This window comes from Bos grunniens, chromosome 15 (assembly GCF_055505025.1).
Source record: "Bos grunniens cultivar Pamir isolate PY7600 chromosome 15, Bosgru_T2T1.0, whole genome shotgun sequence".
Lineage (NCBI taxonomy): Eukaryota > Metazoa > Chordata > Mammalia > Artiodactyla > Bovidae > Bos > Bos grunniens.
The window spans coordinates 15,848,110-15,876,040 of NC_141179.1; the positions used below are offsets into that span (position 1 = coordinate 15,848,110).

Below are 27,931 nucleotides of genomic sequence, written 5' to 3' on the forward strand. Positions count from 1 at the left end.
GTGACTGCAGAGGTTGGGACCTAATTCCGCAGCGGGCCCTGTGCACCTCCCTGCTCTGAGCCTCTGCAGGCAAAGCAGAAACTAAATGATGTGGTCAGGATGCACAGGCAGGAGAGAACACATCTTCCTTTCCCTTTTCCTGGCCTTCTTCAGAACCCCACATCCATGGTCACTGTATTGTTATGAACCCCAAATTGGCCCTATGGTTTGATGACAAGGTAGAATATAGTGTTGGAAATGAAGATAGAATGTCTGCATCCGGTACCTATATAGCAATACAGCAGGAGGTCAAGGACTAATTTTTCTCAACTACCAATTAAATGATTTCAATATAATGTTACAGAAGGTGTTTTTTTTTTTTTTTTTTTTTCCTACCTGATTTTACAGGTGGGGAAACTAAAACACAGAAAGGTGAATTTTTCCAAAGTCATCCAATAATTAGCAGGACAGAATTTGAACTGAGGTCAGTCATTTTATTTCTAAGGCATACATTCTTTATGACTAAGCCATGCTTTCTGCATATTAACGGACACTGCTGTACCAGTCTTCTATGACAGAGAGTAGAAAACCAAACAGAAAAAGAAATCACAGTCTCCTTTTCTCTCTATGACATGGAATAAATGAAATTCCTTAAACGTACAGGGAGAGAAGCCGATGTCTGAGCGCCCTGGGGTTGCGGTCCCCAGAAAGAAGGGAGAGTGGGAAGGGGAAGGTAAATGGGCACATGTGCAGACCGGCCCTCAGGCTTGCTTTCTGCCTTTGCCCAGAGCACATGGAAGCTCAGCTGCCAGCTTCACAAGCCAAGGTAGGTGGCAGCTCAGGCAGGAGCAGCCAGCCAGAGTAGTTTCCAGCTTGCACGCTTGCACTCAGTCGCTCAGTCATGTCCTGACTCTTGAGACTCCATATACTGTAGCCCGCCAGGCTCCTCTGTCCACGGGATTCTCCAGGCCAGAATACTGGAGTGGGTTGCCATTTCCTTCTCCAGGGGATCTTCCTGACCCAGGGATCAAACCCACATCTCTTGCATTGCAGTCAGACTCTTTACTGACTGAGCTTTGAGGGAAGCATACTACTACCCTTAGAAAGTGGGCAGCTGGCTGGTCTCCCAGAGACGTTGGTTCTATTAGCACCTTACATGGCTACTTGCTTTCTTTCTCTACACCAGCAGCAGTAACAGAGAACAGTAAGCACAGTGAAACGTCACGGAGAAAAACTGTCAGGCATTCTAGGACTGTCTTGCCTGGTCACAGTTCAATACAGTGATGTATATACTGTACATAAATCACTGTGGATGCTGCCAGTCAAAATTAAAACAGAAAATAAATAATAGATTTCTCAAGGCTTATCTAACACAGTCTTATGAGGGAAGTTGCTCAGTCATGTCCGTCTCTTTGCGACCCCATGGACTGTAGCCCGCCAGGCTCCTCTGTCCACGGGATTCTCCAGGCCAGAATACTGGAGTGGGTTGCCATTTCCTTCTCCAGGCGATCTTCCTGACCCAGGGATAGAACCCAGGTCTCCTGCGTTGCAGGGTGACACTTTACCGTCTGAGCCACCAGGGAACACAGTCTTAAATCTCTGACCAAAATGCCAAGGAACAATTTATGAGACCATATACTGATCTTCAGTGAACTCTCTATTCTCTCCTCTGAGGATCCAATCACATCAAAGCCTCTCTTTCTATCCTTTTTTGTGACTTATGTTCTTTTTCATAGTGTTGTCCGTTAGTCGTTCTGTCAGGTCTGACTCTGAGACCCCATGTACTGTAGCCCTCCAGGCTCCTCCATCTATGGACGCCTCCAGGCAAAAAGACTGGAGTGGGTAGCCGTTCCCTTCTCCAGAGGATCTTTCCAACCCAGGGACTGAAGCTGGGTCTCTTGCATTGCAGGCAGATTTTTTACCATATGAGCCATTTATATCTTATTATCTCTCTATATTGCATTCCAGGTGAGTCCCTAGATCTATCTTCCAAGTCACTAAGTCTCTCCTTAGCTATGTTTAGTTTAATACCTATTTTGTTGAGGTATTTTTCTTTTTTTCTTTTTGTTTCTCATTTCAATGACCTTCTTTCTTTCCTAGCATTTCTATTTGGTTCTATTGAAAATTCTGTTGTTGGTTTTTTTCTCTTGAGAAATTCTTTTTTTTTTTTAATCTTTCTTAGACATTCTTAAATTCCCTTTAAGATCTGTCTATTTTATTTGGCTTTTCAATTTATTTTGTTGCTCCTATTGCTTGACTTTAGGGTGGTGTGTATACTTAAGTGCTCTGTAATTTTTGCCCATGAGCTTGTCTTCATAAAAGGTCCATGATGGTCTGTTGAAAAAAAAAAAAAAGACAAAAATGGAAACAAAACCAAATCTAATAGGACTGCATTTGCAGTTGCCTCTGCTGGAGCTCTAAAGAGTTCAATGATTCTGGACTAGCTTCTGAGTTTTTCATAGGTTAGGGTTTCCACATGGAGAAAGCAGTGCACATCTGGACCCATACAAGGAAAAATGACAGCTTCAGGCTTACTTCTGGAGGTTGACTGTTTCCACTAATGACATGGTGTAGGCAGCTACTTCCTATAAAAACTTGCAAGTAGCTTTCCTGCCCGGTTCACCAAAGCTGCAACAGTCTGCCAGCCCCCAGCTTTACCTGGAGAGCTCAGCTCCAGACCCACGTCATGAATGGGTTATGTAACCTTGACGTCTGTCCACAGGCAGTATAGAGCCCTAGCCCCTAGCATCTACGTGTCCTCCCACACACAGCTTTGGCTATTGATTTCTTATATATTTCTGGCACCTGAAAATTTCTTCGTACTTTTTTGCTGAAATATGAATTTAATTTAAATATATAGATAATTTTAAAATTCAGTATTTCTATGTGATTGCAGTGGAAGGAGAGGAACTGCACACCTGCCCAGGAACTTTGTCTAAGGTTATAAAGTTTCTGCTAAAGCATGCCTTGTTTACTTTTATAACTCACTATAGATTTATCATCCCCAAATTTACTTACTTTGCTTAAATCTCCTTCTTTTATATTTAGGCCACCTCCTGTGTGGTGTAAGTAGAACAGTACCTTCCAAGACCTTTCTCTGATGTGTCAAGAACTTTACAGGCTGAACTCTCTCACTAAGAATAAGACAGAAGGACTCCCAGCCCTTTGCCAAAACACACCAGCCAGCTTACAAACAACCTGTTTGGTTTTTGTTTATTTTTTACTAATTCCTTTGCTTTATCTATTAGCTATAATTCTCTCATCTTCTTCATATAGGTATTTCTGTCTTATTCAAATTCATTTTCATTGATTTTGTATTTGCAATTTGGAGTCATTAAAAATGGATATTCCATTATGAAATCACTCTACCATCTCATCATAAAACATATTAAATCCCAGGGCCTTAGAACAGTCTGCTAACTGATCTCCACTGGGAGAAACGTCCATCACGATTTCTACTTCCTGTCTTAAAGCCGCTTTTTTAACTTATGACAAAACTTTGTTTTGATCTCAAGATGACTGTGGTTCTAATGTCATTTGTTCAAGAATCATCTGAAAGTCTAAATAAAATCAGTTATAACAGCTTCCCCCATCATCATGCTTACGAAACTCCATGAAACAACCACTATGTCTTAGTAGGTTCTCACTTTCTGAAGGAACAGCCAAGTGTGAGTGTAACTAAAATCTGTGACTCGTGTATGGAAAACTGTACTGAAAACAATAAGAATATTTGATTTAAAAGTCGAATGCATTCTTTGAGACACTGTCACATAAAGGGCAGGTGCTTTTTGTTTTTTCCAGGCTCTCTGCAGACACAGTTTAATGAGCTGGTTACTGCAATTACACTAAATTACCAACAACACTGCTCCCTAAAGACAAAAATACACCTATGATGTAAGAAGTAATTTCAGATTACAGTTTTGGGGCTGCTCTTGCCCTTTTGCAAGTACCACTTATCTTTCTCTTTGGTTTCTCAGCAGACTCCCTGGATAAAGGGACAGGTACAAAGCTCTCCGTGTAATCTACCTCCCTATTGACCTAGTCCTCCTGGGCTGCCAGTGTTATTTGATACAGCTCCTGTGTTTAATTGAATTTTTTTTCCCTAATCGCAACAAGTTTTAGAAGAATGAGCACTCCGCATCCACCAGCATCCTGCCCCATAAACAACTTTATAATAAATTCCTTTTCAAATTTAATGCCAAGAAAAAAACCTGTTTCTCTCAATGAGTTGGTCTGTTTACTTTAGCAGACAGCCAAAGCTACTTAAACCCATGGGATTGTTTTCCCCCTCCTTTGGAATTAAACAAAAGGAGCCTTTCAATTTTCCTGCTAATATGCATGGAAGAAAAATAGATTAGGAGAAAACTGAGAAGGAGAACTGGAGGGGAAATAGGCGCCCATTCAACAATATGTATTGAGGCTATTTATGTGTGAGTGCTACTGTAGGATAAAGCAGGAGGAATGGTAATAATAACAATCAGCAACACAGTGAGTAATACATGGCAGGCACTATTCTAAGAATTTCACAGTACTAAATCAGTAAGTAGCTGCACCAAGTACTCACTCATCTAAACCCACAAAAACTAGGTACTATTATTATCACTTTTTGACAAGTGGAGAAACTGAGGCACATGAAGATTAAGTAGCATACTCAAGGTCACATAGTTGGTGAGTGGTGATGTCACAGCTGCTGCTCTGAATCCCTGCTTCACATACCTCCAAATGGCATCAAGAAACTCACCATCTACTTAGGGAAGCAAGACACAGACACATACAAAACTAAATAGGAAACCAAGGAAAAACCAGATAAAGTTAACTGCCAAATAAATGTTATAAAGAAAAAGAGCAATCAGATTCCAGAGGAAGGAAGGACACCATAAACAGTCAGAGAAGATAAGATATCTTTAGCTTTTGGAGAAAACAAAAGTTGAGGCAGGGTTAGAAGGATAGGCAAGGTTTTGATAAACTTAGAGAAACAGAAAGGTCAGTATGGCTTAAGGAGACATCTGCACAAAGGCTTGAGAGATGGGGAGTCTGTGAAAATGGGACCTGAGAAAGGAAAAGCTTTAGCTGGGAGGGATAGCAGGGGACCAGATTATAAATGATCTGATACACAGATAACTCGTCATAGAATAATCACAACTAAAGCTCACTGAGTGCTCTCTAGGTAGTGGGCACCATGTAAGTGTGTTACAGGACATACCTTCTTTAATCCTAACAGGATCCCTACTACCTCCTCTGTAGAAAGTGTAATGTAGGCTCAATCACTGAGTAGCATGTGGATATCACACTGTCGGTGAGGGAGGCCGAGTTTGCAAACCCATGTGGTCTGACTTCAGCAACCATAAAGCTCTCCAGCTCCACTCTGCTCTCTGCCTCCTTTCAATGCTGCGTTTCCGAGTCTGGACTTGATCTGTACATTCCCTAAGGCCAGAGCATCATTCAATCAATTCAGTCGCTCAGTCGTGTCTGACTCTTTGCGACCCCATGAATCGCAGCACACTAGGCCTCCCTGTCCATCACCAACTCCCAGAGTCCACTCAAACTCATGTCCATCGAGTTGGTGATGCCATCAAGCCATCTCATCCTCTGTAGGCCCCTTCTCCTCCTGCCCCCAATTTCTCCCAGCATCAGGGTCTTTTCCAACGAGTCAACTCTTCGAATGAAGTGGCCAAAGTATTGGAGTTTCAGCTTCAGCATCAGTCCTTCCAAAGAACACCCAGGACTGATCTCCTTTAAGATGGACTGGTTGGATCTCCTTGCAATCCAAGTGACTCTCAAGAGTCTTCTCCAACACCACAGTTCAAAAGCATCAATTCCTCTGTGCTCAGCTTTCTTTATAGTCCAACTCTCACATCCATATATGACCACTGGAAAAACCATAGCTTTGACTAGCCGGACCTTTGTTGGCAAAGTAATGTCTCTGCTTTTGAATATGCTATCTAGGTTGGACATAACTTTCCTTCCAAGGAGTAAGCGTCTTTTAATTTCATGGCTGCAGTCACCATCTGCAGTGATTTTGGACCACCAAAAAATAAAGTCTGACAATGTTTCCACTGTTTCCCCATCTATTTCCCATGAAGTGATGGGACCAGATGCCATGATCTTCATTTTCTGAATATTGAGCTTTAAGCCAACGTTTTCACTCTCCACTTTCACTTTCATCAAGAGGCTTTTTAGTTCCTCTTCACTTTCTGCCATAAGGGTGGTGTCACCTGCATATCTGAGGTTATTAATATTTCTCCTGGCAATCTTGATTCCAGCTTGTGCTTCTTCCAGCCCAGCGTTTCTCATGATGTACTCTGCATAGAAGTTAAATAAGCAGGGTGACAATATACAGCCTTGACGTACTCCTTTTCCTATTTGGAACCAGTCTGTTGTTCCATGTCCAGTTCTAACTGTTGCTTCCTTAGGAATGTGTAATTCCAGGAAATGTACACCTACCCACACTGGGCAGGAAAGACCGTGAGGTAGTTGAGGGAATGGAAAGGAAAGGACATGTGCGTAACTCCGGAAAGAAGGTGCCCCAGGATGTGGAGGTGGACCCGGAAGGGTCCCCAGAAGGTGAAAGATGATGTCCAACTCTGGAGCCCAGGTCACCCGAAAACAAAGAGCAATGGAGGGAAAGTGAACAGGCCGACCTCTAAAAGGGACCAAGCTGACAGGCAGAAACATTTTATAGCAGCTGGAGATACAGGACTGGAGCTTGGGCATGAAAGCAAGGTTGGCCACAGAGAGATAAAGGCTCATCCTGGTGCACACGCATCCTAGGGTCGGGGCACTGGGGCATGACTCATGTAAGATTCGCAGGACAGTGCCTGTAACTCTGTGGTTTCTTGTGGACAGCGAGAAGTGAACCAATGGATGCTTCTATTTTAATAGCTATGCACTCATGTTTAATTTCTCCTGGGAAGATATAACCAATAATTCCTACACACAATTTCAAGGATATGATTATTTAGGATAAGACTAAATTTGTTTTCCAATGACTTGATTTAAAGTCAATGTAAAGACCAAATCTCAAGAAAATAGCAGTACAAGCGGGACTCTGGCGAAGCAGGGGTGCAAATGACTATTATTTAGAAAACACTGCAGTGCAGCAACGCATTCAGTTCAGTTCAGTCACTTAGCCGTGTCTGACTCTTTGTGACCCCATGAATCGCAGCAAGCCAGGCCTCTCTGTCCATCACCAACTCCCAGAGTCCACCCAAACCTATGTCCACTGAGTCGGTGATGCCATCCAACCATCTCATCCTCTGTCGTCCCCTTCTCCTCCTGCCCTCAATCCCTTCCAGCCTCAGGGTCTTTTCAAACGAGTCATCAACCCATTGACTCTCCACAAAACCCCACTAGGTAACTAGTATCATCATGTCCACTTTACACACAGAAAAACTAAAACTTGGGTAAGGGGCAGGTATGAGGCCACTCAATTTGTCAGTGGCACGGCCAAGGCTGTGCCCGGCGTTCTCAGATTCAAAAGGTCCTAGCCCCACCACAGCAGCAGCCCAGCCTCTAGGTGAGGGCAGTGAGGAAGGAGGCACTAGAGGATGGAGTGGAGGGTGGGCAGGAGGGGCAACTGGAAACTGATGGAGCCGTGGGAGAATCAATCATCCAGTATCATGTCGAAGTCAAGGGAGGACAGAGCTTTGGCTAGAGGAGGATCAGCAGTGCACGACACCTGCACAAAAAGGAAAAGGAAGGATGGAGACAAGGGCCGATGGCTGTGATGATGAGAGAGTTATTCATGAGGATTCAGAGGGCAATTTCCCCAGCGGGCTCAGGAAGGAAGACAGGTGGTGGACGTGGCTGGGTTTGGGCAAGAAGAGGCTGCAGACAGACCTGCATTTGAGCAGTCTTCCCTAGTGGCTCAGAGGGTAAAGTATCTGCCTACAATGCAGGAGACCTGGGTTCGATCCCTGGGTTGGGAAGACCCCCTGGAGAAGGAAATGGCAACCCACTCCAGTATTCTTGCCTGGAGAATCCCATGGACAGAGGAGCCTGGTGGGCCACAGTCCACGGGGTCACAAGGAGTTGGACACGACTGAGTGACTTTACATAAAGGCAGGAGAGGAACATGGTCTCAGCAGGAGAAGCAGGGCCTACAGGGGTGAGCAAAGATGCTGCACCAGCCCCCCACAAACCCCCAAGAAGAAGGGGCACTGGGAAGGTGGGACAGCCTAGGTCTCCAGACATGCAGCATTGGGGAGCATCTCAGGGGATGATTACAAATCGATGGGCTAGAGGGGCAGGGGGTCCCTGAGCAGGGCTCCTGTCCCAGAGGACTCCTGGGCTGCGAAGTCCAGGCAAGCCTCAGGGCACCGCCACTGGGAGCGCACAGAGCAGGAGCAGAGGAGCAGGGTGGGCTCCGAGATGGGGCAGCTGGCACGGGGAGGGGGCAGGTGGGTCCACGGCTGACGGGGGCTGACCAGAGTACAGACAGGGCTGAGGGGTGCAGGACCCGAGGGAACCGGGTGCTGGGCAGGCAAACCCCAAGGACAAAGTGGGGAAGGGTCAGCCCAGGATACCGGGGAGACAATTTCAACACGATGAAAGAATGATCTCCCGTGTGAGCCACAGATGCACATACGATGTCCTTGCAGACGAGGAAAGAGGGGCTCTAGGGAGAACAGACGGGCCTCTATCTCTGCTCCAGGATTTCTCCCTGGGAAAGCTAGTCGTTGAAAAGGATGATCAAACGGGTGTCAGAGCTCCGCACTGATTCGCCCTAGGAAGGCTGGAGTCTCCTTCCCCCGCTCAGTCAGTCTCCATAAGCAGGCGCTGATAATGATTCACACCAGACGCTATGGTCGCAAGCAACCTCGCCAACTCCTATCGAACTGTGGCCACGGGGACAGGATGTTTCCTCTGGGGGTTGTTTTGTTTTTCAACCAGAGTTAGGTCCCTGGATGAGTTGAACAGCGGGAAACATGGTTATTAAAGAAACGCGGTCACCCCATGGCCCATCAGCAGGTGGGCGGGAGGGCCCCCCTCGCAAGAAACTGAGACTGCAGCTGACCATCGGAACATCAGATAACCTTATCAGAGCTGAAGCTGCGGACCGCCCCCCGGCACACTCCCGGCGTCAGAATGAACGAGATCTGAGGACTCACCACGGAAAACACCCAGCTGGGGGTTCAGAAAAGCCGTGTTTCAAAAAAGAAGTGGAGGCCAGTGGGGCCACAAGAGGCGAGGAAGGACTTTTGAGAAGGAATAAACCGCAAGGCCTTTCAGCTCTCAGGAAAGGCATAAACAGCTCTGACACACCCACTGGAGGAAAAGAAAGAAAGAAATCCTCCCTTCTTGGCATAAAAAAATCTTCTTTATCCTCTTGGGAGTAGAAACAGCTTTAGAAAAATCAGAAGGATGCCTTTTCCTTTTTTTTTTTCAGGGGATGAGAAAGGCAGGATTTTTCTTTTCCTGAACAGCCTTCCTGCCCTGAGTCACCCTTCCTCCAGGCTGCCCACACTCCCCACTGCCTTCGGGAGGAGCTGCCCCGGCACTGGCACACCATAGGCGCCTGGCACGCATCTGCACTGGGGCAGCTGTGCAGACCCAAAGACACGGGCAACCTAGGAGTTCTCCCCTCCTAGGTCAGAAGACGGTGGGACAGGAGAGGGGAGGAAAGGATGGCGCCCTTGCATGTGAGACCTTCCTTTGTCTTCAAAATCTGATAAATGCAAATGAAAGGGGCGGGGTGAAAAAAATGATCCAATCCCGAATTTGCTGTATGACTCAGGGAACTCAAACGGGGGGCGCTCTGTAATAATCTAGAGGGGCGGGAGAGGGTGGAAGTCGGAAGAGAGATTCAAGAGGGAGGGGACCTAGGTACACTGGTGCTGAATTCATGTTGATGTGTGACAGAGATCAAACCAATATTGTAATCATCAATTAAAAATTAAAAAAAAAATTTTTTTAAAGGAAAGACAAAGCAGAAGAAAAAAAGAGAAAGTGGAAGAAAAAGAAAAAGAAAAAAAAAAAAACCAATCCTAAATTGGCATTGGGTGCAGGCAAGGGAGACCTTGAGGAAAACTCCTGTGGGACGTCTCCCACCGCTTCCCGGGGAGCCTGAGACAGCCCCCGGCGCCTTTAAGGCCTCTCTAGACCTGTGGTACCTTCTCAGATTACAACACCCCTGGTCCTATTCCTCCTTACTCGCTGAAGCCAGTTTTCCACTCCACTGTTGCTTTCTTTTCCAGAGCAATTATTTTTAGCACTTGACTATGTGCTACAGAATTCAGAAAAGTCAGTTAAATTGAGACATCCCCATTTCTAATTTTTTCCACCTTCTGCGTGCAGACAAGATCAGAGGTTCTTAGAATCACCTGTGTGTATACTCAGTTGTGTTCGAGTCCTTTCAACCCCAAGGACTGTAGCCCACCAGGCTCCTCTGCCCATGGGACTTCCCAGGCAAGAAGACTGGAGTGGGTTGCCATTTCTACCTCTGTCTCCAGAGGATCTTCCTGACCCCGAAATCGAACTGCATCTCCAGTATTGGCAAGCAGATTCTTTACCACTAGCGCCACCTGGAAGCTTCAAAAAGCTTGAGTGGAGGGTGGTGCTTGGAGATCGGTTTAGGATTTTTTTTTTTTTTTTTAAGTTCTCCAGCAGCAGCAGCAGCAGGTGATTCTAAATGGAGAACCCCTGCGCTAGATCACTCTTAGATTCATGTTTGGTCTTCAGTGGAAATAAGCCCCCCCTACGCAGCTTCTATAGGAAATCAGTGATGTTCCCTGAAATAAATACTTCTCAAAATTCAGCCTGTATTAGAAGCAACTTAATCTTGTTAAAAATGCAGATTCCTGTGCTCCACACTGGAGATGCTTTCAGAAGGCCTCTGGTGGTTTCAAGATTGCATTTTTAACCACCACCCCCAGTAAGGCTGATGCCGGGACGGGGGTCTATGGACAACTCTTGAGGCACAAACTGCTGATGAGGTCAGCTCTGGTGGTGGCCCAGCTGGGCTTGATTTTTTCACACCCTATTAATACTCTGTGAGAGGTGTCATCTTCAAATTGCAAGAGCTGGGATGGTAAAGCCGAGACTACAGGATCCTCCACTCATTAGAACAGCTAACGTTCTCATCACAAAACCGGATACACATGGATTTCCCGCCTTACTCACGTGTGAAGTGAGAAGCCTCTTTTTGCTATTTGTACTCTTTGGATCATGTCTAAGTACTCTTTCTAACATCTTCAAGAGCATCCTGAACTTGCAGGTTAAATGACAAACTGGCACAGTCATGACCACCCGCCCCCTCCAATGCCTCCTGCCAAATCTTCTCATACATCAACCAGAAAAGTACACTCTGGTCCCCTAGCTGAGTCAGTTACATGGTTAGGATGGAAATGCTGCCCTGCTTACCTCTGTGCTGCGGCCCATGTCAGCACTGGCTGGGGTGCCTTCACCACTCCTCTCTGCTACCTGTGTCCCACCTGGGGGCCCAAGACTGCCTCTAACCTCACAGCTCCTGTGCAGGGTGCTCTTCTTTGGCCTCCCAGATCCATTCTCCACTCTCTTCCATCCCCTGCTCTGTGTCCCAGAGACCTGATTTCTAGGGACCACATCATCTGAGCTCTCCTGCCCTCTGGCTTCTGACTGGAGCAGCCAATGGGAGGAGAGAAGACACGATTTATTCCCTTGCTCCCTCCAAACTCCAGGAGACACTGAAGGACAGAGAAGCCTGGCTTGCTGCAGTCCATGGGGATGCAAGGAGCTGGACACGACTGAGTGACTGAACAACAACCTCCCCACCTGGCTGGTGCAGTTCTGACTCTAGCTGAGTTTCTCTGCAGTCACAGCTCTTACCAGGCTCCCTGCAGGCCTATGGGGCCTGGGATGGTGAAAGCTTCCTGCAATAACCAGGCCCTGGGTACTTGATCATATCTTAATGACTTCCTTGTGTGCATGTGTGCATGCTTAGTTGCTCAGTCGTGTCTTACTCTGTGATCCACAGACTGTAGCCTTCCAGGCTAATCTGTCCAGAGAATTTCCCAGGCAAAAATACTGGAGTGTGTAGCCATTGCCTTCTCCAGGGGATCTTCCTGACTCAGGGATTGAACCCAGGTCTCCTGAATTACAGGCAGATTCTTTACCATCTGAGCCACCAGGGACCACCAGCCACCCTACTGACTCCCTTAATTCTCTGCAGTTTCTTCATTCAATTCTTAAACTACTTTGAAAGTTCTGTCTGTTTCCTTCCCAGATCCTGGCTGATACAGCCTCAGTAATATCTTTCCCAAGACCCCAACACACATAGTCCTGGGGGATCACACCCACCTCAAGGTCTTCTGGAGCATTAATCACACACATGGTTGGTACACAGGCCAGGCTGTGTTGAGCAATGAGGGTCCCTCGAGTAGTCTAATCTGGCTGCCCACCCTACACTCAACCACTAGCTCTGCCAACCATGTCAGCCAATGCACCACACCCAACTCTTACGTCTAACTTAACCTAGCACTTATTTCTCCTCACATGACCTCTCCTACCCACCTCCTTAGCAGGCATAACGAAACGATAGCCAATCTGACCAGCAGCCTACCAGATGGCTTTCTTGGATTCTCGATCCAAGAAGTTCAGAGCCTGACATTGTCAGGGTGGGGAGGTTGCTAGATGGCCTTCAGGAAGGCCAGGCTGACCCACAGGAAAATGGAAGAGCTGGTCAAGAGAGAAAAGCCAGAGGAGGGTGGGAGAGAGATCCTGAAGGCTCTGTGGGACCACTGACTTTCCAGAAGTTTTCCGGTTCTGGATCCTTTGAGGCCTGTGTGCACCTCTGTTCCTATGCCTGTGAATTTACCAGTGATTTCTAACGACAGTTCTGGCCTTCCCTTGAATAAGCTTGGGTAAGTTTATGACTCATGCACCAACAAGCCTGAAACCTCGGGAGTCCTACTCTTATGAGAACCCAAGAGAATCAAGGCAGGGACCTTGCAGACCAGGAACTTTCTAGATACCTGGATTAAGTCTTGGGCACAAAGGAAGAGACATGCCTTGGTTGCAGAAGTCTGGGAACGGATAAGAGGGGTACCTGTGGGACTGAGAGAAGGCACTCCTACTAAATTCTTCAACAGAGGAGAGCATCAGTGGGCAGAGGAACACAGAGGACAGAGCAGGAGAAGCTGAACCCAGAGGAAAAGCTGAGACCAGTCTTGGGCAAGGCGGCAATGAAGCAGGGCAGAGGGAGAAAGGGCATTTCAGCAGGAGCATGGAGACGTATTACTGAAATGTCTGACCTCAGGGTCAGACCTAAGGACATGGGAACCCCCATCCTGGTTATCTCCAAGGAAGGCATGGTCTGGGAAGCAAAGGTTTCTTATTCATCCCACATGCTTAACACATGTGTATTGAGTATGCAGACACTACGCAGAGTCATCCTGAACCTCCCTAACTCATCCACAGGGTGGGAGTCTTAGTCGCTCAGTCGTGTCCAACTCTGTGACCTCATAACCGGCCAGGCTCCGTTGTCCATGGGATTCTCCAGGCAAGAATACTGGAGTGGGCTGCCATTTCCTTCTCCAGGGGATCTTCCCCACCCAGGGATTGAACCCGGATCTCCTGCACTGCAGGCAGATCTTGACTGACTGAGCTACCAGGGAGGCCCTCATCCATAGGTTAGGGGTGATTTATGAGCTCTGGGCCACAGATGGGGACCTGGGCTCTGTGAGATTCAGTCACCCGGTCAGTAACTAACAGAGTCAGTTGTTGTTAAGCTGTGTTGCTCAGTTGTGTCCGACTCTTTGCCACCCCCTGGACAGCAGCATGCCAGTCCTCTCTGTCCCCCTCCCCCATCTCCTGGACTTTGCCAAAGTTCATGTCCATTGAGTTGGTGACGCTGGGACAGAGCTGGGACTCAGCCCAAATCATCTCACTACAAAACCCATCTTCTGAATGACTCCATATGCCCAGTCCTTGCCCCTTCCAGTGGGGCATTTCTTGTCTCTGATCCACCTTCTTCACTAGGTAAAAAGACATCTGAGGGCAGGGACTAAGTCTCGTCCCAGGCCTGTGTCATGGACTCCTATTTCTGGGCTTAGACCCCAAAACTCAATAAATGGTTGTGACCAACAATAATAAAGACACTACTAGAGGAATCAATCAGCAGCCTGATGTCTGGGAACTCTTCCTTCAGAATGCTAACATTCTCCCCCTGCTGCCCAGGAATGAAGAGATGAAGGTACAGATAAACAGGGTGAGCTTGTTTCTGCCACTGAAAGAAAGTGAAAGTGAAGTCACTCAGTGGCGTCTGATTCTTTGTGACCTCATGGACTGTAGCCTACGAGGTTCCTCCATCCATCGGATTTTCTAGGCAAGAGTACTGCAGTGGGTTGTCATTTCCTTCTCCAGGGGATCTTTCTGACCCAGGTCTCCCCCATTGTCCATATACACCCCAAATCATTCACAGAAAACAAACTGAAGATAATCTTTCATCCGTGATTGGCTGTGACCATATTTATTATGTAAATGAGTGAGAGGAAACTCCCAGGCTCTGATTGGCCTGGGACAGGAATGGAGGGGCAGAAGGCCACCCAATATTGAGAGCAAAAAAGCAAGAGCAGTGATAAGCCGGGTCAATGAGCTCCCCGGGTGCAGAATTGCAGCCTGCAAGGTCCCACTGTCAACTCAATAATGTGTCACCTTCATCTGAAAACTGGGGAAGGCTCACAGCCAGTCTCCACACAAGACTGTAACTATGAGATGGCCCTGCTCCAAAGCTAACAGGCGAAGTGCTATCTTTATCTTCAAGTTCATGAGGGAGGGGGACCTGATAGCCCTTGGGCCCTTTGCTCTCACATCAGTTCAGTTCAGTCACTCAGTTGTGTCCGACTCTTTGCCACCCCATGGACTGCAGTATGCCAGGCCTCCCTGTCTATCACCAACTCCCAGAGTTCACTCAAACTCACATCCATTGAGTTGGTGATGCCATCCAACCATCTCATCCTCTGTTGCCCCTTATCCTCCTGCCCTCAGTCTTTCCAGGATCAGGGTCTTTGCAAATGAGTCCGTTCTTCACATCAGGTGGCCAAAGTATTGGACTTTCAGCTTCAGCATCAGTCCTTCCAATGAATATTCAGGACTGATTTCCTTTAGGATGGACTGGTTGGATCTCCTTGTAGTCCAAGGGACTCTCAGGAGTCTTCTCCAACACCACAGTTCAAAAGCATCAATTCTTCAGTGCTCAGCTTTCTTTACGGTCCAACTCTCACCTTCATACATGACCACTGGAAAAACCATAGCCTTAACTAGACAGACCTTTGTTGGCAAGGTAAGGTCTCTGCTTTTTAATGTGCTGTCTAGGTTGGTCATAGCTTTTTTTCCAAGGAGCAAGCATCTTTTAATTTCATGGCTGCAGTCACCATCTGCAGTGATTTGGGAGCCCCCCAAAATAAAGCCTCTCACTGTTTCCACTGTTTCCCATCTATTTGCCATGAAGTGATGGGACCAAATGCCATGATCTTCGTTTTCTGAATGTTGAGTTTTAAACCAACATTTTCACTCTCCTCTTTCACTTTCATCAAGAGGCTCTTTAGTTCTTCTTCACTTTCTGCCATGAAGGTGGTGTCATCTGCATATTTGAGGTTATTGCTATTTCTCCAGAAATCTTGATTCCAGCTTGTGTTTCCTCCAGTCCAGCGTTTCTCATGATGTACTCTGCATGTAAGTTAAATAAGCAGGGTGACAATACACAGCCTTGACATACTCCTTTCCTGATTTGGAACCAGTCTGTTGTTCCATGTCCAGTTCTAACTGTTGCTTCCTGACCTGCATACAGATTTCTCAGGAGGCAAGTTAGGTGGTCTGGTATTCCCATCTCTTGAAGAATTTTCCACAGTTTATTGTGATCCACACAGTCAAAGGCTTTGGCATAGTCAATAAAGCAGAAATAGATGTTTTTCTGGAACTTCTGCTTTTTTGATGATCCAACGGATGTTGGCAATTTGATCTCTGGTTCCTCTGGCTTTTCTAAAACCAGCTTGAACATCTGGAAGTTCATGTACTGCTGAAGCCTGGCTTGGAGAATTTTGAGCATTACTTTGCAAGCATGTGAGATGAGTGCAATTGTGCAGTAGTTTGAGCATTCTTTGGCATTGCCTTTGGGATTGGAATGAAAAATGACCTTTTCCAGTCCTGTGGCCACTGCTGTGTTTTCCAAATTTATTGGCATATTAAGTACAGCACCTTCACAGTATCATCTTTTAGGATTTGAAATAGCTCATCTGGAATTCCATCACCTCCACTAGCTTTGTTCATACAGATGCTTCCTAAGGCCCACTTCGCTTTGCATTCCAGGATGTCTGGCTCTAGGTCTTATATCAAGAAATGATTTATTTGCATCTGACCTCAATCCTCCTCATGGAGAAGGAAATGTCAACCCACTCCAGTACCATTGCCTGGAAAATCTCATGGACAGAAGAGCCTGGTGGGCTGCAGTCCACGGGGTCACAAAGAGTCGGGCACCACTGGGCAACTAACACTAACACTTACTCAATCCTCCTCAACCTGTTGAAGCTTAAGGCCTCTTGTCTTTAGCACAAAAGACAGCATCTGCTTCTCCATGTTGTGTCACCAACAGCCTCTGAGGCTAGTAAGTCTGCCCCCGGGCAAAATCATTTCCCTTTCTTTGACCTCTCCTCCAGGCTTTTGTGGGCATCCGGTCCCATCACTTCATGGGCAATAGATGGGGAAACAGTGGAAAAAGTGTCAGACTTTATTTTTTTTGGCTCCAAAATCACTGCAGATGGTGATTGCAGCCATGAAATTAAAAGACGCTTACTCCTTGGAAGGAAAGTTATGTCCAACCTAGATAGCATATTCAAAAGCAGAGACATTACTTTGCCAACAAAGGTCCGGCTAGTCAAGGCTATGGTTTTTCCTGTGGTCATGTATGGATGTGAGAGTTGGACTGTGAAGAAGGCTGAGCGCCAAAGAATTGATGATTTTGAACTGTGATGTTGGAGAAGACTCTTGAGAGTCCCTTGGACTGCAAGGAGATCCAACCAGTCCATTCTGAAGGAGATCAGCCCTGGGATTTCTTTGGAAGGAATAATGCTAAAGCTGAAACTCCAGTACTTTGGCCATCTCATGCAAAGAGTTGACTCATTGGAAAAGACTCTGATGCTTGGAGGGATTGGGGGCAGAAGGAGAAGGGGACGACAGAGGATGAGATGGCTGGATGGCATCACTGACTTGATGGACGTGAGTCTGGGTGAACTCCGGGAGTTGGTGATGGACAGGGAGGCCTGGCGTGCTGCAATTCATGGGGTCGCAAAGAGTCGGACATGACTGAGCAACTGAACTGAACTGAACTGAACTGGTGGCTCAGGCAGTAAAGCGTCTGCCCACAATGTGCGAGACCTGGGTTCAATCCCTGGGTTGGGAAGATCCCCTGGAGAAGGAAATGGCAACCCACTCCAGTACTCTTGCGTAGAAAATTCCATGGATGGAAGAGCCTGGTGGGCTACAGTCCATGGGGTTGCAAAGAGTCCGACACGACTGAGCGACTTCACTTTCTTTTCTTTCCAGGCTTTTGTGAATGTGCTTTTCTTCAAGCTCCTCTAAAGGTGAGACTGTTCGGCAGCAGTGACAGAACACCAGGTTGGAAACGAGATCCCTTCAGCTCTGTCACTTAGAGCTTGTGACTTCAGGCAGCCCAGGGTCACCCCAGGCCCACTCTCTTCTTAATGTAGAGGATAACACTTCCTCTACTCAGAAGGGCAAAGAAGGTATTTCAGGCCACCTGTCAGTTATACATGACTTTAAAGTTGTGAAAGAAGAAGGCGATGAAATAGACTTTGCATTTCGAGTCCCCAGGCCTTCTAAATATTTATTACGTGCAAATGCTTCATGAGACAAACTGTTTATGCTTCTGTGCACATCTGCTCATCAAAAATCCCTTTCCTCTCCCACTCCATGAGGGTGCTGATTGTTTGAGAGACTGGTTAGACGTGGCTTCACAGAATCCACATGGATTCTGTGGATGGATGCTAATGCTTGACCAGAAGAAAGGATGTGAGACTGCACAGTCTCTCTGTATGTGATGGAAATTTCTGGAATGTTACACACACACTCATACACACACCCATACACACAAACTGTGAAGACTGGCTATCTGTTAGAAGCAGGGTCTTTTTCTTTATATACTTCCAAAATGCTCAGAAATTTTTTTTTTTTAACCATAAGCACATGATTACTTTTATCATCCTGCTGCTGCTGCTGCTGCTGCTGCTAAGTCGCTTCAGTCGTGTCCAACTCTGTGCGACCCCATAGACGGCAGCCCACCAGGCTCCCCCGTCCCTGGGATTCTCCAGGCAAGAACACTGGAGTGGGTTGCCATTTCCTTCTCCAATGCATGAAAGTGAAAAGTGAAAGTGAAGTCACTCAGGCCTAAAAAGGCCTAAATATAAAGAACCACCACCAACACATTAAAAAAGTTCCTGGAAATTGACTGTAGGTCTCAATCTGGGGCTGCCATGCCCTAAGAGGAAGAAGACTGCACAGTTTTCAGATTTCACTGCCAACGCTCAATCCATACCTGCTGAGTGCTCAATATTCACCAACATTGACTAATAAGCACATACTTGGGGCTGGCATCGTGCTAGACCAGGAGTTGGCCAGCCACAGCCTGTGCACCAAATCCAGCCCACCACCTGTTTCATAAATAAAATTTTCTTGGAACATAGCCACGCTTACTCATTTATGCATTGTCTGTGGCTGCTTTGTGCTAGAAAAGCCGAGTTGAATAGTTGCAATAGAGACCAAATGGCCCCAAAATCTAAACTATTTACTCTGTGGCCCTTTACATTAAAGATTACCAGCCTCTGTGTTAGGATGGTGAGTGCAACAGGCCCATATCCTGCACGCATGGAACTCAGAGTCTAGTCAGGGGCACCCAGTCATACAAATAAATGTACATTTGTGCCACGCTAGCAAAGAAAGCTGTGTTTGGTGCCTTTAGAGAGTATTATTGACAGCTGACAGCTTCGCTGGTGGCTCAGATGGTAAAGAATCTGCCTGCAATGCAGATCTGGGTTCGATCCCTGGGTTGGGAAGATTCCCCTGGAGAAGGAAATGGCAACCCACTCCAGTATTCTTGCCTGGAGAATCCCATGGACAGAGGAGCCTGGCGGGCTACAGTCCATGTGGTCACAAAGAATTGGACACGACTGAGTGACTAGCATCTCATTGGCGGCTGACGTAGTTGGGAACGTCATGGAAGACAAAAATGTCCAGTAGGTACAAAGACCCTATGATGCAAGGGAATACAGAAATTAAAAACAACAACAAAAACAAAACAGGAAGAAGCCAAAGCAGACAGAGGTTAAGGCCTGGCAACGTGTGACAGCAGATAAGGCTGGGAGGGGGCTGGGAGGGGACTGGGAGGCCGACCACACAGGACTCTGGAGACCTCGATAAGGACTGTATCTGAAGAGAAATGGGGAAACCTTGAAAGGTTTCCAGTGAGGTCAATGGAGACAGGATGAATGTTTTGAAAGACTTTGACTTCCAGATGGAGGAAGGCTAAAGGAGACCCAGGCGGGATGGGTCAGCCAGTTGGGAAGCTGTTTTACAGAGACCTGGATGAAGATGTGGCAGCTTGAACCTCGGGGTACAGATGGTAGGACTTAGAAGGGTGAAGTCTGTCTAGTGAGGTGCAGAAGCAAGACCATCAACCATCCCAAATGGTCCCACCTGGCCGTGAAGGAGGCATCCGAGGTCATCACGGTTCCATGGTTTCAGATACAACAGAAATACTCAATAATGAGAAAAGATCTTTCTATGGTTCATAAGCCAAGTTTTCCTTTCTCTGTGCTTCCTGTGTGTTCTGAGACTGTGGTAGATGCCGAGTCTTTCAGATGCATAAATAGTGGCCATTTCCTCACATGGTCCCTATTCCATCATGCCTCCTGGTCAATTCAATCACCCCTAAAATGAAGGTGCAAGTCAACTGGAACATGCAATTTATGTCTTCAAGCCCTAGTTCAGTCATCTATTTACTCTGAAAAAGGAGAAGTACTCATTTTTCAATTTTGATTAAAAATATAAAATGCCCTCATTTGACCTCCTTTGAATGAGCCACACGTCTGTCAGGCACTGGGTCAATAAAAGCATGACTGGAATACTAAATGGTGCTTCTATTTTGGGTTCACTCGAAGAGTTGGTTTCTTTCTTATGTCTCCTTCCTCTCAATGGCCAAATAGCTATGTCAGTAGGCAATGAATTACTGCTTCATATGTGTCAGGTTCTATGGAACCAACAGGCTACGGGACCACTCAGAAGATATGATATGCAACTTGAAGGAAAAGACACTGTTGACCAAACAGGAATTCTGGGAGCAAGACCAGATCCCTGGCAATGAATACTACTGGCAAGTGGGAGTATTTATCTTCTCATATTTCCACTTGTAGAGTTGTCAGTTTGAAAGGAAGAGGAATTTGAAACCCAACAAACAAAATCTTTATTCCTCAAGGCAAGCTCCATTCAATGACCATGAATTGTAACTGAGATTTCCAGAACAGTGTGTTAGAAGCCCAGCCAGACAACACCCAAAGAAGTGGATTAATTCAGTAAAATGAAAATAACACATCTGTCCGTTGAGAATCTGGAGAGAAAATACTGACATTGTCATTGGAAAGCAGCATGACATAGCAAAAAGAGAGCTAAGAGCTTTGGAGTGAGGCAGCATAAGCAGCTGGCAAATTTAACCTTGGATAAGCTATTTAATGCTTCTGAACGTCAGTTTCCTAAACCACAAACCATGGATCATAAGACCTAGAGTTGTTCTATGAATGAGCTAATTTGTGAAGATCCTTGCACACAGTAAGGGATTAATAAATGATAGTTCCTTTCCCTAAACTGCCCAAATTTAAGTCTGGACTGAAAGAATGGTGTACATATCCATCACACTGGACAATTCCAGGACAAACAGTCACTCAAGTGTTCTGCCAGTTCAGGGCAAGTACCCTAACTTGCTCCTGAGAGTGACCACGAATCCGATGAAGACACTAGATTCAAAGATGAAGAAAAAGCCAGAAAAGGAGAAAAAGGCAGCAAAGGGGAGAATGTGTGACTCCTGTTTTTACTACCTGCTAAGAAGAAATTGTGAGCACCTGACTGTGGAACCAGCCCTGTGAGTCAGGCGCTGCCCGGCACCTCGGGCTCGGCACAGGAGCCTGGAATGCAATTGCTCACTGTTTGCTTTATGACAATACATCTTCTGGTTGCTCAGGACAGGGAGGGTGGAGGTATCTCTGGCCTCTGTTTTGTTTTGGTTTTTCCAATCACCTATATCCATCCACCCATCCATCTATCTTCCATTCACTGTCTCTCACCAGATACCTTCTGAGCGCCTATTATGTGACTGTGGGACACACACCAAGCATTTGAGAAGATACACAGATAGATGTTTTAGGACAGACATGCAGGGTTGCAGGAGTTACTCCAGCATTCCATTCGTGTGCGTGTGCATATGCCTGTCAGTCTAACACCTATTAGAGGAAGACGTTAACAGTGTACACATTACTATTAAGACCTCACCATATTACAGGTTCCATGCTACACGCTTTTATGTGTTATCTTGTTTGTCACAACTACTTTATGAAGTCAACATTGTTATTATCTTTAATGGACAGATCAGAAAAATAGGACTGGAAGAATTTGATTACACAGCTTGTAAATGGCAGAGCAAGGATCCAAAGTCAGGTTTCGTAAGGAGGAAGAAAGAATCAGCAATGTCCCGTTTGCTGAGCCCCTTACCCAGAGATGTCAGTGCATGATATCTTCTTTGTATCTGTTCTCTGACACAATAAAAAGAGGGCTGGTGTTAGAATGAATGAAACAGTGCATCTAACAGCTTCAGAAGATACCAGCAAAAAGGTACTGATGGAAGTGAAAGATTAAAGACTTAACTGAGGTTCTAGCTGTGACGACTGTTCACGTACATTTACTAAGATCTGAAACATGACTTCACTGGGCCCTTTAGGAAAATACTTTTGCCACTGACCAAAATATCTGCTTTACTCTGGAGTCACTGACACCTAAACAACATTCACATGGCCAGATATGTGCTCCACTTGTTCTGTGACAGTGGGGAAAGAGAAATGGGGTAGAAATTAAGATTCCCATGTGAAAGAGGTACTGGCGGCTCAAGACAATAAAGAATCTGCCTGCAATGCAGGAGACCCAGGTTCGATCCCTGCGCCAGGAAGATCCCCTGGAGAAGGGATGGCTACCCACTCCAGTATTCTTGCCTGGACAATCCCACGGACAGAGGGGCCTGGCGGGTTACAGTCCACGGAGTCACAAGAGTCAGACACAACTGAGCAACCACACTTCCACTTTTCATGAAAGATGAGAATTAAAGTCCTATGACCACTAAAGCAGTGGAAACCATGGGAGGTCAAAAATCTCCACAGTAAAACAAAAGAGCTCCGGACTAGGAGCAACTAGTCATGAGTTCAAATCCAAGCTATGTGACCTTGGGCACAACAATTAATTAACCCCTCTGAGCCAGTGCTTCATATCTACAATGAAGAGAATAATATCTACCTCACAGTATTTTTGTAAGACTAAATAAGTTTAGGCAGACTATAAAGCCAATTCCTTCCAACAGTCACATTTGTAAAATGTCAAGGGCTTGGGGACTTCCCTGATGGTCCAGTGGTTCATGGGTTCGATCCCTGGTCAGGGAACTAAGATCCCACATGTCTCATGTCCAAAAAAAAAATGTTTTAAAAAGAAAATGACAGGATCTTATACATTGGCTTCTAGTGTAAATTGACAAGATCCTTTGCAAAGACATCACTAGTACGTTATACAAAAATTCTTCCATTAAATGGAAATAAGTTGAGCGGCTAAAAGGTCGAGGTTCCCTGTACTAAACCAGAACCCAGTCCTCAGTTCTGACTGCAAACCCTTCAGATCATTTCCATCCTGCTAATAGGCACACACGCTATCCCATCTCTTTCTTGCCTTCTCCCCATTCTCAATTTAAAGGGGACCATATTTCACATAATACCCGCAACACCCCTATGTCGTCTCTGCTTCCTTTTGAAGTTCTCATTATGTCCCTCAGAAGGCCCCTCAAATGTGGGCCCTGTTATATGACACCAGTGGTCGTGGTAATTTAGTCGCTAAATCTTGTCCCAGTCACTGGGACCCCGTCAACTGTAGTCCGCCAGGCTCCTCTTATCCCAGGCAAGAATACTGGAGTGGGTTGCCATTTCCTTCGCCAGTTACATGATGCTAAAGAGAGCTAAATCATTTGAGGTAGTTCCAAACACCAGAGCTAGAACTGGTGGGGTGGATTTAGAGGAAGGTTCCAGCTCTGCGTATGGAATATGCTTGGAACAGTGGCGGCTGGCCAGCTGGGAGGCAAGCTTCTAAAGCAGGCAGCTCTCCACCAAAAAAGCTCAGCAGGATATCTCACCTCCTGCTGCTTGACTGAACCCCCGAACATATGATTTCATCCAGAACTTACTGAGTGCTTTCTAATGTCCTAGGCATTAGAAATGCAAGTATGAGTAAAATGCGGCCCTCAGCTCTCAAAAGCTCACACTGGAGAGACAAACTCATGAGCAGGTAGTTATAAAGCATGTGTATGTGCGTGTGTGTGCACACACGCACGCTCAGCCATGTCCAACTCTTTGCAACCCTAAGGACTGTAGCCCCTCAGGCTCCTCTGTCCATGGGATTCTCTAGGCAAGAATACTGAGTGGGTTGTCATTTCCTTCTCCAGGGGATCTTCTCAACCCAGGGATCGAACCTGTGTCTCCTACATTAGCAGGTGAATTCTTTCCCACCGAGCCACCAGGGAAAGTGAAAGTCCCTCAGTCATGTCCTACTCTTTGAGACCCCATGGACTATAAAGTCCCTGGAATTCTCCAGGCCAGAATACTGGAGTGGATAGCCTTTCCCTTCTCCAGGGGATCTTCCCAACCCAGAGATCAAGCCCAGGTCTCCTGCATTGCAGGTGATTTTTACCAGTTGAGCCACAAAGGAAGCCCGAGCCACCTAGGAAGCCCTTTATAAAACAATGTGGTAAGTACAAAAATAGAGAAATTATAGGGAATGCTGCGGGGTGGTCTAACTCAGGAGGTGGCCCTCACTCAGGTGGGCTGTTCTTTCTGGAGGAGATGACACTGGATAGTGTTAAAGGATGGAGTAGGGGAAGCAGTGGAGGGCGAGATGGGGGCAGTATAGGACGGGTGTTCAGGGCAAAAGGACTGAGCGTGAGCAAAGGAACAACCGTGACCAACAGAATGGTGTAGGGGAGGTCCTCCAGGCAGCTGGATAATGCTAGAACAGTCCACAGGAGTGGGGAGGGGTGGGAGACAGGCTGGAGCTGCAGACAGGAACCTGGGGAATGCGGGCCTTGTAACCTGCATTCTGCAGCATGAACTTTGTCCTGGAGGCAATGGGCAGCCAACACCCTAAAGGTTCTAAGTACACAGGTGACTGAATTTCCATCACCTTGGATTTAGGAGGTTTTCTTTTCTTTTCCCAAAGGGAGACTGCAGGACAGCTTTGAGAACTGCTGCCTTGAACTCCGGGAGCCCCAGGGTCAGAACAGCCCTCTTGACTCACCACCGAAGGCAAACACCCAGTTCCTTTGGTCCCTGCCTCTTCCTCTTCTGTCTCCTGGGCCTGTTGGTAATGCTGACCTCACAAAAAAGTGACATGGGCACTAGGTGACTCAGCGTTACAGAGGGCTTGGAAGCGGCCGAAGTCCACGTTGAACCCTGAGCATCTTTCTGCAGCAGGCACGCTGGCGGGGAGGCAGGTTTGCTGCAGTGAGCTTCAGGGCCCGCCAGCCTTGTGATCTGGCAGCTTCTCCCCCCTCTCGCCTTCCTTGCCTTCTACTTAATACCCACTGGCTGCTGGCTGACTTGGCCAGACACCGTTGGGAAGGGACGGGCAGCACAAGCCCGCCTTGTAGATGAAAGCATCCTTTTGGCTGGATCAGCCACCAGACCACTCCCACCTCCCCAGGAGGGGACACTGGCCTCCTGGGCTTTTCTGAACTGCTGCACCTCCTACCTCTCAAGCTGCCCCCTCCCCAACCCTGGGCTTCCCCAATGTCTCTGCAGGTAAAGAATCTGCCTGCCAATGCAGGAGATGTGAGTTCCATCCCTGAGTCAGGCAGATTCCCCTGGAGAAGGGAATGGCAACCTACTCCAATATTCTTGCCTGCGAAATCCCAAGGACAGAGGAGCCTAATGGGCTCCAGTTCACGGAGCTGCTAAGAGTTGGACACGACTTCATGACTAAACAACAAAAACCTCCCACCCCACCAGCTCCTTCCTCTTTCCCCATCCTATTTTATCCCCCAGACCTATTCCTCACTACCCAGGGCCCAGAGTCTCCACTGCCTCCCTGAAAATCCTGTCCATCTCTTCTCTCCTGAATGAGTCATGCTCCTTTGGGCTCCTTCAATTAGTGCCTAAATGCCCCCCACCCCTCAAACTTCCTTGATCACTCCATTCCCAACCCCTCCCTTCCACCACTCCCCTTCAGTCTGAGCACAAGTTGACCGTCATCTGCCCCCTGGTACTGGTTCAGCTGCTCCGACCACTCCCTCCACACGAATCCCTGAATCAGCCACAAACTTCCCACTAAGCATATTCCCTCTGCTGGGAATGTCCTCATCACTGTCTCCCTTCCGAACATCCTTTTGGGCACAGCGCAAATGTCACCCTGACCCAAAGGCTCTCTCCTCTCACCTCCAAGACAGATTAAATCTAATAGGACTTTGCTTACTTTTTTAAACAGAGGGTGTTTGGCTTATCTTATAATAACAGCTAGGGCTGATGTATCAGGCACTCCTCAGAGAACCTTGTACAGAGTAACTCATTTAATTCTCAGAATCACCCTGTTATTACCTCTAAGTCAACCTGCCCAAGTTTATAGTGAGCCAGTGGGAGAACTGAGGCTTAAACTGAGGCTCTAATGAGAAGCAAAGCCACCTCTCCCACCCAGGAAGCCTTTGAATCTTGGAGTCTCACTCTGTTCCCCTGGCACACAGTGGGTGACTACTAAATGTGAGAGTTCTGGGTTTAACTGAAATTTGTTCAGCATGCATCCTGGTACCTTCCTCGCATGTATGTTCTGGCCCCCCAAGCCATCCACAAGATCCTTAGGGAGACAGGACGGGCCATCCACAAGATCCTTAGGGAGACAGGACCAGGTCATCTATTTTCTTCACAGGCCTGCCATCAGAAGCGTAATGGGGAGTTGGGGGATCCTCAGAGAGCTCTAGGGGTGAAGATGGGGGCAAACTAACTTTGGACTAAGGTATGCCTTGAAGAGTGAAAGTGTTAGTCACTCAATCGTGTCTGACTCTTTGTGACCCATGGACTGGAGCCTGCCAGGCTCCTCTGTGCATGGAATTCTCCAGGCAAGAATATTGCAATGGGTAGCTATTCCCTTCTCCAGGGGATCTTCCCGACCCAGGGATCGAACCCAGGTCTCCGGCCTTGCAGGCAGATTCTTTACCATCTGAGCCATCAGGGAAGCCCCAGTGTATGCCTTAGAGTATCTAATTTACCAAGGCTTTTTCACAAGCCTGAGTTCATCAGCTGGATGTGGAGAATGTAAAGAGGACAGAGGTGCAGATGGCCTGAGATCTGGTCAAGGTCTTAGAGCTAGAAATAGCTGAGTGAGATGATAGAAATTACAACCCAGGGCTCTGAATAAAACAACAGAAAGCCAGTCCCCTGCTCATGGTGTGGTCCTGGGCAGCTGTGGCCATCAAGAAGGGGTAGGCTGATGTAAATCAACTGTACTTCAATGAAAACATTGGAAAAAAGAAAAAGATCAAGGTCAGCCATTTCTTTAAAAGAAAAAAAAAAAAGGGTGGGCCGCGTGTTCAGCTACCCCCTCCCTCCATGGATGAAGTGCCCTTGGTTGCTGGGCAGGGGAGCCTGACCCGGACTTCTAGACAGAGGCTGGCTGAGCTGACTAGGGCAGAATGTGTTAAGGCAGGTTCAGCAGGACCTCTGGGGACCTCTGGGAATGTTGGGTCACTCTCATCAGACAGAACCCAAACCCCCTGAGAGACCACCTGATTTTCCAAGCAGTCTGATAATATATCAGTAGATATAAATAAAAAGAGTCAGGAAAAACTGGTTTGTCCCTCCCATTAGCTGGAGGCAGTCAATGGTTGCCTACTACTTGTAACTATCACATCCCATTTCTAAAACATCTGTATCTTTATTTCACTGTCCTAAGCTCAGAGGGTGAAGAATCCGCCTGCATTGCAGGCGGCACAGGTGACGCGGGTTCCATCCCTGGGTCGGGAAGATCCCCTGGCGAAGGAAATGACAACCCACTCCAGTATTCTTGCCTGGGAAAATTTCATGGACAGAGGAGCCTGGCGGGTCGGACAGGACTGAGCGCATGGCACAAGCCAACACAACTTCAGATGGGATTTACTCAATGTCTTGTGCAGAACGGAAGGCTTTTCCGGCTCAGGTGGCTTCTGCAGAAGAAAAGCTTTTCCCTAGAAGGAAGACGGACCCCATCTTTCCGCCAGTTTGGCGGCCTCTCTGAGCCTTCATCTACCCACCCATCCCGCAGAATCGTGGCAACAACTTGTGAGCTCCCAGCCCCCGCGTCCTGCAGATCCGACTGACCTCCTGGGTCACCGTCTCACGCTCCTCACAGTTCAGGAAATGAATGAGACACTGCAGATGTCTACGCTGTAGAACCACTGCCTACTGGGAACCTCGGACCCTTGTAGCTTCATCTCAGGCTCGCAGATGGCCGAGCTCCGGCCCGCGGTGTTGACAGGGGACTAAGCAGGCTGTAATTCCGGGGGCGCGGCGGGGAAGGTCGGAAACCCGGGTCTCCAGATCCCGGCATCGAAGCCCGGGGCCGCCGTTCCCCCCACGCCCCCGACCGCTCGCGAGAGCTGCCAAGCACCCTGCGAGGCCAGTCCGGCGACCCGGCTCGGGAAGCGCCT

At 47.3% G+C, this 27,931-nt stretch overlaps 1 protein-coding gene and 1 long non-coding RNA gene across 3 annotated transcripts in view; both read right to left on the reverse strand.

Moving 5' to 3' along the window:
• Positions 1–27,931, reverse strand: part of ENDOD1 (endonuclease domain containing 1) — a 35,398-nt gene that overhangs the window by 7,099 nt on the left and 368 nt on the right. The gene's annotated exons all lie outside the window — the stretch shown is intronic.
• LOC147357349 (uncharacterized) lies at positions 458–27,931 on the reverse strand. 2 transcript variants are annotated; one of them, XR_015141786.1, is made up of 2 exons: positions 10,302–27,931; positions 458–8,881 (listed from the first exon to the last, which is right to left on the reverse strand). It is a non-coding gene; the product is annotated as an uncharacterized LOC147357349 (long non-coding RNA). The 2 variants fall into 2 exon arrangements; XR_015141785.1 differs by lacking the exon at positions 10,302–27,931 and adding an exon at positions 9,090–10,295.